The sequence below is a fragment of the Neopelma chrysocephalum genome, unplaced genomic scaffold, assembly GCF_003984885.1.
Source record: "Neopelma chrysocephalum unplaced genomic scaffold, ASM398488v2 Primary Assembly neopelma1_138, whole genome shotgun sequence".
Lineage (NCBI taxonomy): Eukaryota > Metazoa > Chordata > Aves > Passeriformes > Pipridae > Neopelma > Neopelma chrysocephalum.
Genome location: NW_020897800.1, coordinates 4,334,592 through 4,350,822, shown reverse-complemented (window position 1 = coordinate 4,350,822; position 16,231 = coordinate 4,334,592). Strand labels below are relative to the sequence as shown.

At 49.5% G+C, this 16,231-nt stretch overlaps 1 protein-coding gene across 6 annotated transcripts in view; it reads right to left on the bottom strand.

Moving 5' to 3' along the window:
- OPCML (opioid binding protein/cell adhesion molecule like) overlaps positions 1-16,231 on the bottom strand; it is a 335,118-nt gene that overhangs the window by 152,235 nt on the left and 166,652 nt on the right. The window contains exon 1 of one of the 6 annotated variants that reach the window (XM_027699662.1): positions 16,018-16,089. The exons of the other annotated variants lie outside the window; for them this stretch is intronic. The gene's annotated coding sequence lies outside the window, so the exon portion shown is untranslated. Of the gene's footprint in view, positions 1-16,017; positions 16,090-16,231 lie in introns of those variants that run through there. 6 annotated transcript variants of the gene reach the window in all.

Genomic DNA, 16,231 nt, shown 5'->3' with positions numbered 1-16,231 from the left:
ACAGACAGTCGATCACCAGGTAAATATGAGCTGACTATCACATGGCTGTGAGGAGCAGCAGCCAGGGTCCAGTTTGGGATACCACTTGCCAAGGAAAACCACATCCCTAGGAGGAAGGAGTTAACTTGGGAGAAACGTGAGTTATCCTCCTCCTGGAAATTTTGATAACAAATTAAAAATCCACCTGAGATATTCCTGACCCTCTAATAGCGAGATGGTGGCTGATGTCTTGATCATCAGAAAAAACAAGAGGTGTTCTCTCTGCTGCCTTCAGCAGGTCTGAACCACAAAAAAGCTGTTTTTTCCCTCTAACAAGGTCTCCATAAATCCATCCCGGCAGCTGCTTAGGAAGCAACCGCATGTTTAAAAGCTGCTTTTACTGCTAAATGCCATCAAAGCATTGTTATGAGCTGGCAACAGGTGGAGAAAGAACTAAGGGTTAGACAAAGTTTGGGCTGGTATTTTCAAAGTCAGCTATGAGACAGATGTCCTCTTCTGATTAAAATTAATGGGAACTGAGCATCCCAATCTCCCAGGTGACTTTGAAAATCTCAGCCTGGCTTCCCGTTTGCTGCCCAGCGCCTACACCGCCGCCTCCTTCCTTCCGTCCGGGGCTCTGAGAGAAACAGGGTTACCAAAAAAAACATTTGTACCAGAATAAATTATTATTTGAGGCTTTTTAATATCTCACACTCATCTCCCCTGCTCCTGCTCGCTCTGTAATTTACATACACATAACTAATTGCACATTAGGAAACAAAGAAGGGGAGGAGAGACGGGAGCTTAGATCTCCTGCAATCGGAGCACATCCAGGTCAGATGGGGCACACATTCCAGGGCAGCCTCTCCTGCCCAGCCATCCACAGAGCCAGTAAGTCCGCTGAGGGCATTCATCCTCTGCCTGCAAAGCAAATAACACTTGCCAACCCCGACAGCCCCAGCCCTGGGGAATCGCATCCACAGAAAGCCCAGGAAATGTGCACAGATTACAGCCAACATTATTCAAGAGCAAGTTAGATCCCAAACACTGCCCCGACCACCTAATAGACAGGTAAAAAATGCACTAGGCAGGAGGGAGTTCTGACAAAGCTCTTCATAACCAGGAGGAAAATGCACTGAGAAAAAGAAGAGTAAACAAAATGAAAGATTTCTCTGAGCCACGTGCCCCGGAGGCACTAAAATATTCTCCCCCTTGAATAAGCCGGTCACTAAGTGACTCCTGGCCCAGCTGTGCTGCTGTGGATGCTCAGGGCTTCACATACAGCTGTGGGGTGATGCCAGGCATCCCACACAGCCAGGCTGTCCCATGTCACCTCAGCTGCAGGGTGTGGAGGAAATACTCAGGCAAGCTGCCTAGGATTCCCTGCACAAAGATGCCTGTCACCCAGTACTGTGCATCTGGCCAATAAAAGCTACTTTGTGCACCCACTGCTAATAAAATTGTATTAAATGAACCTAGAAGGACTGCACACCTTCACATCTGCTGCAGCCGGAGCAGAAGAGGCAGGTCTCTCTTGGAGTCACCTTCTGAAAACACCACCCTTCCCATCCCCATCGCTCAGGGCTCTGGGAGGATGCTGAGCCTTGCACACCTTTCTCCTCCCCAGCCATGGTGTAATTTAAGGTACCTGGAGACAGGCAAACACAGTCCACTGGTGACCTGCTCCAGGCTCAGCAGAGAGGTGTGAAGCTCCTAAGTGTGCTAGGAGCAGCAGTAAGACTGTCCCATGCGTTAATCGTGGCTACACCTGGTTTTGGAAGCAGCAGGACAGAGAGGAGGGACTGATGGCCTGAACATCATCACAGGTTTCTTCCCTCTGCATCCCCTCATCTCCTAACACATCTCTCCCAACCTAGGGTCAAGACATCCTGAGCTGACAGCAGCCCAAGGCCTCTCAGAAACAGCCAATTGCCCAAAAGCTGATGATTTCCTCCCTTTTCCTTTCCAACCATCCCAAGATTGCAGCGAGAGGGAGAGGATGAATCACGCAGTGGGAATGGCAGCGCCCAGGTACGGTGAGGAGGAGGAGGTGGGGACTGAGCCTGTGTGTCACTCGCTGAAGAAACATCCTTGTGGACTAAATTGGATTCAATATAATAAATTATCATCTTGAAACGAGTGCTCCAATTGAGTTTTGATGTAAACACTAATATTTTCTCCACTCCGCTATTCTCTTCCAGGGAGATCTCATGTATATTTCACTATGTGTCCTACCTACTATTGCTCTCATACATCAAAGGCTTCGAGGACAAGGAGCCTGATTTTGAAAACATTATTCTTTTAAAGATTTATTCGCTCGTCTTGACCACCTCCTCTGCCGAGAGGGAGAAGCTCTCCATAAATTATTTCAGCGCCCTATGTAAAACATGCACGTGCTCGCCGCCCTCAGCTCAGCAAACTTTGTGAGGAGACCCTCCAGCCCTTCTCCCTCTTGGTTCACACTCATCTGAGACCCTTCCCTGCTCTTTCTGTGCTGGACTACTATGGTTACCACCCCTAATCCCATCCCACTGTGATCCTAAACAGGGAGAAGCCAAGGGACAGGTATCCTAAGTGACATAGCCAAGGCCATATGGGAAAGGTGTGGCAGAGAAAGGGCCTCCAGGCACCTTGATGTGCCACCTTGTACTTCTGCTCAGGTAAAACCATTCCTGGGGCTCAGCCTAACACCCTTAAATCCTGCTCAGAGCTCTGCATGACAGCGGCGTCCACCAGGAACCCTCACGGAGAAGCATCGGCTCTAACCAGACCAGACAGACACGTGTCGGGAGATATGAAGTATTCATGGCCTCGTTTTGTAGCCACGGAGCCTGACTCGTTCAGGGTCACCAAGGACAGCCGCAAGAAACATGAGAAACTTTCCAAAGGCCGGGGAACACGCGGGTCTTTAAGGAACAGCACATGCAAAATGAACCGTGCGCTCCCTCTGCCCCTCCGGCGGCAGATGCCGGGAGGCACTTAAAGGACGCTCCGTTTATTTAAAATTAAATAAAAGAAGCTAATTTTGGCATGCGAGAGCGAATGCACCTGGGGGACTCCTTGCTTCAGGGCACTGCCAACAGAACAGGAGTAACGAAGTTAAGAAAGCAATTAAGAAACTGCTGCAGACACTCGGCGGGAGGTTGGCTGCTCCTGAGTGAAGCGCAGCATATACAGTGATGGAAGATTTCACCCCTGATTCTGCCACCCCACAAAGTTGGGAGATGACTGTCTCCAAGGCCACCCAAAGCTTGCAGCACATAAACAGTCCTCGGGCTGTGTCCAGCTCCTAGGAGCACAGACGTGCCCTTTCAGCCTCAGCTTCTGACCTGAAAACGGGAGGAAATGCACCTTGACCACCCTGACCCCACAGCCTGGAGAGCAGTTGGAGCAATGGGAGCAGGGCATCATCCAGGGCCTCCACACCCTGACACAGTCAGGGAGCTGAGAGCTACACCCTGAACATCCAACTGAGCAGCTCCTTCTCTGTGTCCCTGGAGTCGTGTTAATCCTGCTCCGGGGGGCACAGTCGTGGGGTGGGCACTGCCAGCCTTTTGCCATGTGTGGGATGGGGGAAACTACAAGCGCTACAGAGGATGGTGGGACAACATGGACCTGTGGAGCGAGAACCTAGAGGATTCTGTGTCTGCTGCGGAGTTTTGTCAGCACCATGTGGAGGAGCTGCAGCACTGCACCACTCCCAGCTCCTCACCACACAGCCCACCCGCATGGATCTGCACACATCCACACACATCCCTGCTCCCCAGGGCTGGGATCCTGCTAGGATACACCCTGCCCAGTGCAAAGCACACTTGGCACTCTCATGGAATGCCTCATACGTGCCGGCATCCACGGAGGATGCACAAGGATGCACAAGGATGCACAGCTGCCTGCAAAGCACAGATGTGATGCCAGGGCACATCAGAGGGGCTGCACAGGGGCCACACAAGCAAATTAGGGGCTGGGAACACTGAACGGCCCTCAAGGCTACTCTCTGTCTAAAATTACCCACCACAGGCTGCACGCTGTGCTCTGGCTCTGCAGCCCTTTGCTCCCCAGTGACTCATCGATATTTTGAGGCTGGTTCTGACAATTTTAGTCTGGCCTTGGAAAAAATGGCAACCAGTGACTGAGAGAGAACACTGGCTATCCAGTGACCACCCCTCTGCATGCCTCTCCCGTGGAGAGGAGGAGGAGCAGGGCTGCAGAGCAATCCCCAGTCCCTTTCAGAAGTCTCTCCCCTCAGCCCAGGTGGTTTCTCATAGTGCAGAAACATGAATGCAAATGGAAGCAAAGTAAAAATGTTCAAAGGCTTCAAAACCCTCTGTGTTAGGTCCAGGCAGGCCTGGAGGCTCTGCTGCTTCTCTCTCCACTCACACACTCACTCCGGGTCTCACCCCAGAGCAGCCTCCCCAGTCGCTCGTGCTATTTTAACATGGGCACATGCTCTGACTCCAGACTGGAGCAAACCCCGGGAAGGAAATCCATGGTCCACGAGGGATGCACAGCCTCGGGCACACACAGTGTGTCTGCAACAGCTCGGTGAGCTCAAGCTCAGCTCTCCTTCCCCAAATAATCACCCCCAGAGCCAGAAGCAGAGAGTATCTCCCTAAAAGCCAATTTTTAAAGGCATCACCAATTTGTCCATACTGACCCCAATATAGAGAGCCACGGACACTCCCAAGATTTGGGGCTGTCTCTTCTATAGCAATATAAAATAAAATAAAAACACAGCTCAGAGCAAGCAATAAGCCAAGACTAGTAAAATCAGAGCCCACACCAGGCTTAAACCCACCAGGACATAACTGTCCTTTCCTATTCCCTCTGTTCAGCGAGCGATACCCCGAAACACTCCCTGCTCCTCTGGCAGCTTACAGGGCAATGTGGGAATGGCTTTGCATTTCATCCCCTGTCAGATGGCCTCAAATTGGGATTTTCTGAGCACGGTTTCATGGTTGCAGAAAGAAACCTACGCTTACATTTGTGCTGACACGGGACACTGAGTAACAGAAGGGTATTTCTGGCTCAGCTGGGGCCCAACAGTAGCTGAAACGTCAAGCACAGCTGACTTGCATGATTATCCATTGATTAAGATGACAAAGTTGGGCCAAAATCTTACAGAGACAGATTACAGAGGCCTGATGCCATCTAATCTAAGCCTCAGTTCACTAGCTTTAGGCCTAAATCCTAGCTTAGTCTGGAAATGATCCGTGCTTCCTTGGTTATCTCCACCAACTCAGGGAATAAGCAGTCATGTAAAACCACACACCGAAAGATGCTAAGGAATTAATGAATAAAAAAATAACATATGCTTTTCCCACTACGGAGCTGTTCCTTGGGAGGAAAAAAAAGGAAAGGAAATGGAGCAAGTACCTCGGAGCACCGTGACAGGTAAAACCACACCTTGAGCCCCCCGGCACCACGGCAGTGCCAGCAGGAGCTGTTTAGCTGAGGGTCTCACCCCTGTATCAACAATAAATACATCTGCAATAAATATGCAAAGTTGTAACTGATTTGCATTGACATTTGGACAGGGGGGAGAGCCAAGGGGAGAAAGAAATAAAGTCCATTACAGCACGGAGTAATTTAGGATATTACCACCGGCATCTGAATTACAAATCTACCTCTCATTACTGGTATGTTAACCGGGAAAGGCAGCTTCTCCACAACATGCAAGGCAGAGTTTATTAGCATGAATTTGCATAATAATTAGCTCTGCAGCAAGCAAAGGCTGTTGTGCCTTTCAGAAAGCCAACTTTCAATGTCAATATCCAGCCCCAATTTGGCTCCTGCCCTTGGGCCCTTCGGCAAGGAAACTTGGCCGAGGGTACTCGCCAGCCACTGCTGCTTCCCTGCTGCTGTCACCTGGTGGGACCCAGGGAGGCCCTGCCTCATCCCTTTGAGCAGGTCTTGGGTGCTGGGAGGCACAGGAGAGCTCCTAGGGAGGGGTTTTGGCAAGCAAACTTCCTTGCACAAAGAGTTTTTGCATCACACAGGGAGTTTCTGCATCCCACGACGAGTCCCCGCATCCCACAGAGAGTTCCTTTCCCTGGTGGATTGGTAGAGCTGGCTGCTGGATGGTTACAAAGAGCTCCCAAAGCCCCTGGTCAAAGTATCCCAGTGCCACTGCTGTCTAATTGCCATGATGAAGAAAAGAGTATGGTCATAGAAGGAATTGTATTTTTTCTTCAAGGAGACCTTGACTGAACTGATCCACTACAAGAATGATCCTGGACTGCACTGATCCAGCCTGGCATTTCCCAAGTAGTCTTATACAAGTAACAGACTCTTTAGCAGCGAGATGGAAAAATAAAAGCAAAAACATGAGGCTATTTTAGTCTTTTTGCTGAAACTACAAGTTTCACCTTGTAGAGCTCTATCTATAAATATATGAATATATGTAGGTGTGTTTCAAATGCAAATATCTCAATTTGAACGAGCCAAAGAAAACACACTTGCTGGTGGAAGGAGGCTGCAGTATTTTGTTTCTCCAAATGTTTTCTTTGATTTTTTTTTTTCACAGCTTTTCAGCAAGAAGTCTTGCCTGGTAAAACTTGCTGTCTCCAATCCCCAGTGCTGAAGGCAGTTTCCCTTACCTTGCGTGCTCCAAGCTTTCTGCTTCAAGAATTTTTTGGGGCACACCAAACACACGTTGCTTTATAAAGGAAAGAGCTGCTTTTTTTAAGCTTTAAAGACAGTGTGCCTCAATTTCCCCTAAAATTACATTATTCCCAAGCAGGGACCAAGGTGATTATTTCCAGACAGCAGCATCTCCGTGTCAGATTGAACCAGGCTGTTTCCAACACAGGAAAAAACTTATGCCAGCTCTAAAAAAACCCCTTATTCCAGCTCTAAAAATAAAGGAATTACCCAGTTAGGTCTCAGATCTGCCATCTCCAGGCCTCGGGCTGCAAGTCCTGCTCTTTGCAGCCTCTCCCCACCATGACACACACAACTCCTGACCAGCGGGAGCGGTGACGCACTGGCTTTGCCTTTCAGCATCTCACAGTGCTAGAAATAGACCTCTCAGAACGAGCTTTTTTGGGCCTGATGCTGTCCCCAGCCCCGGTTTCATCAAAAACCTTTTTAACCCACCATCTCCAGGTGACAGCAGCTTTAAAGGGGATAAAACTCCTTTAGAAGATGTGGCAACCCCTTGTACTTACGTGCTGCAATGTCCTACACACCCTTGAAAACCACACCTCGAAAAGAACAGGGCTCCTAATTATATTATATCCAGTTATTATTTCAGGTAGGTGTAAAATAAGGTGGTATAAAAAGAGTCTGAGCAACAGCAAATAAACCTCAGCACTTCTGCATGTCCTAAAAGGTTAGCAAAAAGAAGTAAGATGCACGTTTGAACCACTCCACATCTCCTCGGTTAGCAGAAGGCTTCGGAATTCCCTGCTCTTGCAAAACAGGGGAGGAATAAAAGGAGGAAAGTGTGATCCAGGTGCTGAGAGGGCCGGAATAAGGCAGTTGGGAAAGGGCTGGTGCTGGAGAGTGCCGGCATTTCCCGGGTTCTCCGGGAGGTGGGATGCGCGCAGGTCCCGGCTGTGCCGGCTCCAGACCGCCGCGAGATGGTGCTGCTTCCACAGGCACGGGCAGGAATGCGGGGCCGGGATAGAGATCCGGCTGCCCGGGCACGGATGTGAGCGAACGGGGCAGGGACACGGCTGCCCGGGCAGGGATGAGGGGTGGCCAGGCAGGGATGTGGCCGGCCAGGGATACGGGCAGCTGGGACAGGGATGCAGCAAGAGGGGCAGGGATGTGGCTGTTTGGCCAGGGATGCAGTTGCCCAGGCAAGGATGCAGGGATGCATGGCAGGGATATGGTCACTGGAGCAGGGATATGGGCAGCCAGGACAGGGATGCAGGGTGGCAGGGCAGGGATGTGGCTGTTTGGCCAGGGGTGCAGCTGCCCCAGCAGGGATGCAGGGCAGGGATGTGGCTTGGACAGGGATACGGGCATCTGGGCAGGGATGCAGCTGCCCAGGCAGGGATGCAGGGATGCTCCAAGACCACTCTCCTTGCTGCCTCTCACACTCTTGCACCACACCCAAGAAGGAGCAGATGTGGGAATGCAGATGGGAAGGGATGGCACAGCCACAGAGCTGGCAGGAGCCAGTGCAAGTGCAGCTCCTGGTTTTCAGCTCATTTAAAGTCTGTTCATAGAAAGAGAGAGAGATGGGTAAATAACTCTATTCCAAAGCACTCTCCACCTCAAGAGATTTGCTGTCGAAGAAGGAAATGCTGAGGTTCAGAGAGAAAAAAAGTCTGCTTAAAATCTGAACAAGTGAAAAGACATCATAAACCAGCTAAACGCTGTTTTCTGTGCAAGTCAAATATTTGTTCCCAATTTGGGCTTTTCAAGAAAACCTGGGGAAGCTGTTCCTAATTGTTTGATGAAATTCTATTATAAAAGACATTTCCATGCACTTCCTATGCACGTTTTCCCTTTTGGAAAAACACAGAGCTGAGGATCCCGCAGAGCTCATCAGCAATCCAACACCCATGTGTGCCACCCCAGGATAACAAACCCAGGCAGGGACATAGGGGAGAAGGGGGGAATGAGCATTTGGAAGAAGCTGATTCTGCAGTGAATTTAAAAGGAGTTATCAGCTGCTGCTGGGTAAATCAGCTTGGCTAAGATAAGAACCAGAACAAATATTTATTCCAAATTTACACTGACCTAAACCTGAGCGCTTGAGGGTTGAATAATTTTGGTGAACTACATATTTTTGTCAAATCATTTCCTGGGCTTCTTGCATGGGTTGAAAGAGATTTAGCCGGGGAGGATAAATCCTGGCTGCTCATCTACTGTTGTCAAAAGGATGGGATGGAAATACAGATACAAACACTGATAGATGGCAATAAAAATGATCTTTATAGTGTTTCAGTCCGTGCTGTTTTGCGATAGCAAAACTAGACCAAGATTCCTCCAAGTGATTTTAGAATGTCTCCTTGTTCAAAGGGCTCATCTGACAAAAAAGGGGTCCCACACTTTCAGAAAGCCCTTCATGAATGCTCATACACAGGCCCCTGCTCAGACAAGTACCCTAAATCACCACCTCTTATCACAAGTCTCAGCTCAGCTCCTCAATACGGGGTCACCCAGGAAATCTGGCTGAGTTTTGTACCACACAGGCTAAATTGGAGATGCTTAAAAGACTTTCCTCAGATCTTTCCTGGCTTGCATGCAGTGCCTAAAGAGAAAATCAGACTTATTACCTGCACATCTGGCTGCATGAGGTCCACATCTGTACCTGCAGCTGCAGGCAGTGCTGTTCAGCCCTGGGTTGTTCAGCCTGTGCAGGTATCTAACCCAGGTTGGAGGCTGCATCCAAAGGAGAGCACCTTTCCCACTGCCACACCAACCATCCCTCCCCAGGACAGGTTGCCAGTGCAGGCAGGACCTTCTGCCTGCAAGGACCCAGCTGCTGATACAGTCCTTGTCACCACAGACACAAATTTGCAAGCTGTACCTGACACCAGGGACACAAACATCCAGCTCAGCTCCTGTCCCACCTGTGCTGCTGCTTTCCCTTCCCAGCCCACGGGGGAGACTCTTTTTCACCGGGAAATTTTACCTGCTCTATCTGCCACTGCATCCTCACAGGAATAAAAGCACAGGCACAGCCTGACAAGAGCAAGCAGAAGCCAAGTTTACATAAGCAGTGGAGAGCACGACATAAAGGTTATTTGTGCCTGCAGGCTGCTTGGGGAACCTGTGAAATATAGAGCTTGACTCGCACTAGACTCCTGTAACAAAACACTGCAGCTTTTGAAGTCCCTGAGCTCAAGGTATTCAAGGTGCTGCTGAAAATGAGTGTGAGGAGCCAGAGCTGGTAGTTACATGTGATTCAGCATCTCCCATCCCTTCCTTGTGCTGGACAATGGTCCCATCACAATCTCTGCTCAAGGAACATCCGCTCACTTGGCTGAGATCTCCTTTCTCAGTAAGCACTGGGCAGGAGTGGGTAAAGACAGGAAAATTGGCATTAACAACGTATTTTACACTTAAAGCTCTTTATAAGGACTAATTCAAACTCTGTGAGAGTTATCCACATTTTGTGGCTAGGGAAATAGAGCCATGGAAGTCAGGCAACTTATCCCAGGCCAAAGGCAGAGCAAGTAGAGGAGCCAGGATTAGAGCTAACCAAGTGCCAGAGATCTCCTCCTCCTACCCCACAGGCAACAGTGGGAAACTGGCTGGGCCTTAATACCACAAAGCAAAAAATAGCCCAAAAACACACAAACCTTACAAAATTGTGCAGGGTCTGCTTTGTGGGATGGGAGAACAAGTAGAAACCAGGGGATTAAGATCCATGAGGAGCACATTCAACTCCCAGCATCAACGTGATTTTCTCTGGGTGACCTCAGGCAAGTCACCTTCATCCCTCTGCAACTGGGGACGGGATGGATGGGGAGACACATCTCCTCTTGGCTGATTTTCCTTATTCTCTGCTCTCTTAGAGGCAGAAACTGCCTCTTATCACTTGCTCATGGACGACCCAGATGAATAAGACAATTCTGGAAGCTACCAGAACACACTACAGCAAAGAGCCAAAAAGCACTGCCATTTCCCTCCATTTTCAATCCACCTTTAGATTTTGGGGAGGAACTAACAATTTTCTTTGATACCAGAGGTCTTGCTAAAGGGAAGGCAATTGAGAAAGAGGTGATGAGTTACAACTGGGCTCACAAAGCACAGGCAGTGTGTGTTTGCATGTGTATAAATACACCTCTCCCTGTGTGTATACACTCATATGGACTTGGGAGGAGCAGGGTGGAGGAGGAGCATGTAAACTTGGGGAGAGACAAAAATCAAATAAACCCCCTCCAAATTTAACAAGGGGAGAAAGCGTTTTACCCAAACAAAGAAAGTCATTTTGCAGCCACCGAGTTTCACCCTGTTCCTTTCTTTTTTTTTTTTCTTCAGTACTTTTTTTTTTTTCCCCAAGCCGGCATTGTGCAGAGCAACGTTCCTTTGCAAGATTTCAGATGTTGCTGTGTTCAAATGAATCCCATTTTGTCACAATCAATGACTTTCCCTGCTCGTTATTACCCGCAGCCCTTCGGAGCAGGCAGAGCCACTGGCAGAGCTCCAAGCCCCGGGCGGGGAGGCAGCAGGACCCACACCCCTCCAAAACGCACAGCGAAGGTAAACTTGGAGAATGTCACCTACACCTGGGTAATTTTTAATTTTCTTGCTTTTCCCTATACTGTTAAATTACCTCCAGCTTATTTGTCTGGCTAGAGGTTAATGAAACATTAATGATGTTAATGAGCCTTTCATGCTGCAAGTTTTTTCAAGAAAGAGATAGAATGGCTGTTTTCCTTCCCTTTTAATCTTTTCCATCATCCGGGAGTTGCAGGGCCAAAGCAATTAGTGACTCAGGCAGCTCTGTCTCCCCTCCCGGTCACAGCCCAGTGGGGCAAAGAGAAAAAACCTATTAAACCCCCTTCACATGTCCTCAGGTGAGGAGCTCCTGGGCTGATGCAGCCACGCTGCTTTAGCCAGAAGGCAAAATGCTGTTGGTGGGGGGGGAAAACCAGGCGGAATTAACAATCTGGAGCTGTCGGGAATGGTGAAGTGTCGCCATTAGCCTTGCACTGTTTGTTAGAGAAGGTGACAAGTGATTTTCAAAAGGTTTGAGGAGGTTTGGGTAGGACTCCACAGACAAGGGGTGGCTTGACAGCTTCCCCCATCAAACCTCGTGTCGGTTTTCATCCCAGTGAGCTCTGATTGCGGGTGCATGACATCCCCCTGGACCACAGCCAGCCAGAAACCAGCCCTTCCTTCCCAGCTCATGTCTAAGTACAAAAAGTGGTGGGAGGGGGGAAAAAAAGACTCAGCAAGAGAAAAACTAAAAAATTCAGAGAAATGGCTGCTCAGCAAACCACTCCACATCCTGCCCATCTCCACCCTGCTGCCTCAGATACCAGGGAGGATTTCTTTATCGTTCCTTAATCCCCTCAACACAACTGCACAGTTAAAAAACCCACTGGCCTCAGCCCATTTTACAGGTGGCTCATCCCAGACTGAGGAAGGAGGGCAGGAGCTGGGGGTCCCCTCACCATGGCTGAGCCCCCACTGCCACCACAGGTGGGGACGCACCAGGAGGTGATGCTGCCTCCGCTTCCCGTGATGGATGCACCAGTGCCAAAGGGCACACAACTAAATTACGAGCTGGCACTTACAAGGAGTGAGGGCTCTGGCTTGTGCTTCCATTAGAGGGTATCTATCTGCATTTAAAGCTGTGGCGCTCTGATAAGGAGCAGGGAGGAAGCTAGAGAGACCTCAAAAAATTGCCTGGACGAACTCCGAGATAAGACTTTTCAGACAGACAAAAAAGCCTGTCCTGATTTATAGAGCTTCGTCCGTCCTTGACAGTACCTCTGGAGCTCCTGATCTTGGCTGTAAAAAAGAAAAGTTCCATCAGAAATGTGTGTTCTGCCCCCAAACTATTTATCCAGACAACCTGTCAACCTACCACAGCCAGATCCTCTCTTGACACGGACAAGGCAGCGACACAATCGGCCGCCTTTTATTTTTACCCTCTCCTCTCCCCTGTTCCTGCTAATCACAGATGCTTTGTCCGCTCAATAATAAAGATCCCGGGCTCCTCAGTTTCCATTTTTTTGTTATCGTGCCTTTCAGCCGGCATGTTTATTTATGACTGCTACAAAGCGCTCTCACGGAAAGATGCCATTAGGCTGGAATGATGCTCCCTTGACATTGAGATCAGAATCGGCACAGAAGCCATGCAACAACTCATCTTTATGTTTGCCTACTTGTCTTAATTCCTTTTCTTTTATTAGTAGTATTATTATTGCTATTATTACTATTATTTCCATCGCGAGGGCTGCCAAGGGAGGGAAAGGCAGAGGGGCACTTGCAGCACAAAGAGATGAAGCAGCTCTGACTGAGGGCACAGATGGCATGGGCTGGCTTGGATAATTCTGCCCCTTTCCAGGGCAGCTGCTGGCACACGGCACTGAACAAGCCCATTAAGAGAACAGGACCCTGCGCTGACAAGGGCACAGTAATGGATTTACTCTCACTCACGACGAGGCGACGGCTCTGCTGCATACTGGGGCAGGAGCTCCTGCAGCACAGACAGAAATCTAGGGAAAGATGGATTTTGGGGGATATGGCAGTGCCCACTGGCCTCTCATCAAACCCAGGGAGGGAATTGCTGGGGAGCAGCATGTGAAAGTCGGGGGACAAGATCTCAAATGCAGCCAAACCCACGTGGACACTGTGCTCAGCCTGTGCTGATGGGGTCACCGGGTCACCCTGCTTACAAAGCCTGGCTTGTCACCAAAGGAGAGGAGCAGGCACGCAGTGACAGTGGCTTTAACATGCTCTCCAGAGCCCCTGTGACCCTGGCAAGCCCTGCCCTACTCCCTGCCCCTGGAAACTCCTCACAGACCTCACACATGACACATGAGGACACACCATAGCTCTCCACAGGCAAACACCCACGAGGTCTTCCCAGTCTGCTTAGCAGATTACAATGGGGGGAAAACAACCCCTCCACTTCCCAGTCCCCATCCACGCTGGAAGGTGGGCCCTGGGACAAGGGGCACGCTCCCTTTCCAGCACCATCCCCCCAAAGGACAGCGTGCCCTGCCCACCAGGCACACCCGAGACGCTGGGGCAGACAAAGGGAGGGTTTTGTGGGATCTGGCATCTCCTGCAGCCAAGGCGCGTCCTTCGCCGGCCCCGGCTCCCTAATTAGTTCTATTGGTTTCAGCAGTTCCACGGGCTCGGGGAATGTAATATTTAACACCCTAGAGGGAAGCCTTTCACGCCAATGCCTCTTTCATCATCTCTGCCCATCTGGTGCTCACTTCAAGCTCGCAAAGCACCACCTGCTTGGAAAACAATGAACTCCTGTGGTTCCCCGGCTCCTCTGGACGAGACAGACCCTCCAGGAAAGGCATGTGGGAGCAAGTCCCCCCATGGCAGCAAGGCTTGACACCCATTGTGGGTGTTGTGTTCACTCAGAAAGGAATTATTATTGATGTTTATACCACTGCTCATCAAGGGTGCTGATTCCAAGAGAGGAATTTGTGCCCCCATGACTTGCTCCGCATGAGCTCATGTGTGGGGATGGGGAGGAGGGCAAACAAACCTCTTGTGCTCCCCCTTTCTCAATGGCAATGGTCTCACCATTGCCACCTTTCCAGGATTATTCAAGGATGCGGGATGGATAACTGGGCAAGGGCCATTAGCAGAGCAAGGTGTGAAAGGATGGGTGGTGCAGCTCCACAAAGCAACAGGCAGCGGGTGCTGCACGTGTGACACGGTGACACCCAGGAGTGGGGTGTCAGGACCCCACTGCAGTGGATAATGCAACGTTGCCACGGCCTTCTGCACCGTTACAGCCTCCCTAACAACAGCTCTGAGCAGAAATGGGAATTGAGCCCATAAAACCATTTGCTTTCTGCAGCCACAGCAGCACGGCTGACGTTCGGAGACATCGCTGCGTCTGGAAATGATTAGATTCCTTCCAGTGACTGACACCTGCTAATAACCTGGAAGATGGGTAGAGCATACTCACATTGTCATCTCCAGCTATCTACAACTTCATTTTCCATCATCTTTGTCACTCAAGGACAGCAGCAAAGGATATTATTGCTACTGGTATTGTTATTGTTATTATTTAAGCCATGCAGCAACAAATCTGCAGGTACCTGGGCTGGGTTGGGCAGATGCATTAGACCAGTAGATTCTCCTTCAGATCAGAGGGAAAATTATGGGGAGCATTATGTATAATGTATTTTTCTATTAAATTAAAATAAGCTTCTCTCGACAAAGTTCAGTGTGTTAAGCGACAGCAGGAAGGACAGTGGGTTTAACCTCATGCTCAGCCACAGAGTCAGTCACACAGGGAAGATAGATGGATGGACGGATGGATGGATGCTCACTCCCAGGGAAATACAATAATATTCTCTCTATACAATGCTGAACTGCATTTCTGGGCCTTCTGCCTCTTCACATAAAACCTATTAGTCACTCATCAGTGCTAAAAAATAATAAATAAATATGCCAGTGCACAACAGTGCCAAGGGCAGGGAAGTTAAGGGACATTATAACTCTTTAATTACATCAGTCTTGGAAAGAAAAGAGCTGTCATTCCCTCCTCCTTCCCTCTAGGGAACACTTGGTATCTACCTTGGCCAGAACCCCCTTAGGAAAGTTGTCGCAACATATGTCTTCCCTGTGATTCATGCCAGAGATGGGTTTAGTCCTGTATTAATATTCCCTACCCACTATTTACCGTGTTGCAAACCCACACAGATACACACAAACATGCCTTTCATCTCCTGCCTTCACAGGAGAGGGGGGAAAACCTTAGTTAAGCTTTCAAGATAAGGCAGTTGTCTGCGAGTCACTGGGTTTAGCCAGCAGGGAGGATTTTCTTGTGAGAGCACCTTAAAGAGGGTTGAAAGATATGATTGCAAGGAAACAACCCCTAGAGGGGCCAAGGACCCTGCCCTGGGGACACTAAACACAGCCATCACCCCCCACCCTCCCAGCACACGCAGCTCATCATGTGCCACCCTGCGATGCCAAAAGCCATCAAAGAGCATCCCGAGAGCTCAGAGAGTTTCCTCAAATAAGCGTGTTTTTAAACATATTTCTGCCTGACAAAAAACGCCCTTTGTAGCAGTGAAAACGGCTGTCACAAACCCCTCGCCCACCTCCTAAAAGATCCCATTACGTTCCCGCATTGAACTCCTTTTTCATCAAGGAAGTTATTGAAATAGTGATGGAAACAGCCAATAGCGCTTCCGATTAAAAATGTATCACAGCATTTTGTGATTTAAAAGCAAACAAACAAGAAGGGCGGCATGAAATGTTAATGCACACGTGAGAGGGTTTGATTTCGGTTTGCTGTTTGTTTGTCAAACATTTTCAACTATCAATTAATTATCAAAACTGGGCCAGAAAGCTGGAGCCTGATCCGCACATCCCATGAGGCCCATCGAGGGAGGCTCAAGCGTTCCCATGAGAATGACTCACAATTCCAGCTGCAGAGCGTGGTTTCGGGAAGGTGAGCAGTGAGTGATCATCCTTTCACCCCTTAGAACCGACACCAGAGACTGATGGGGCTGCTGCCCATCAACAGCTCCCTGGTCACCTTGGAGCCAAGGCCATCGCTCTGTGTTGTCAGAGCCACATCACAAAGCCCAGAACATCTTTTGTGGCGATCTCTGACACTGAAGGACACACCACG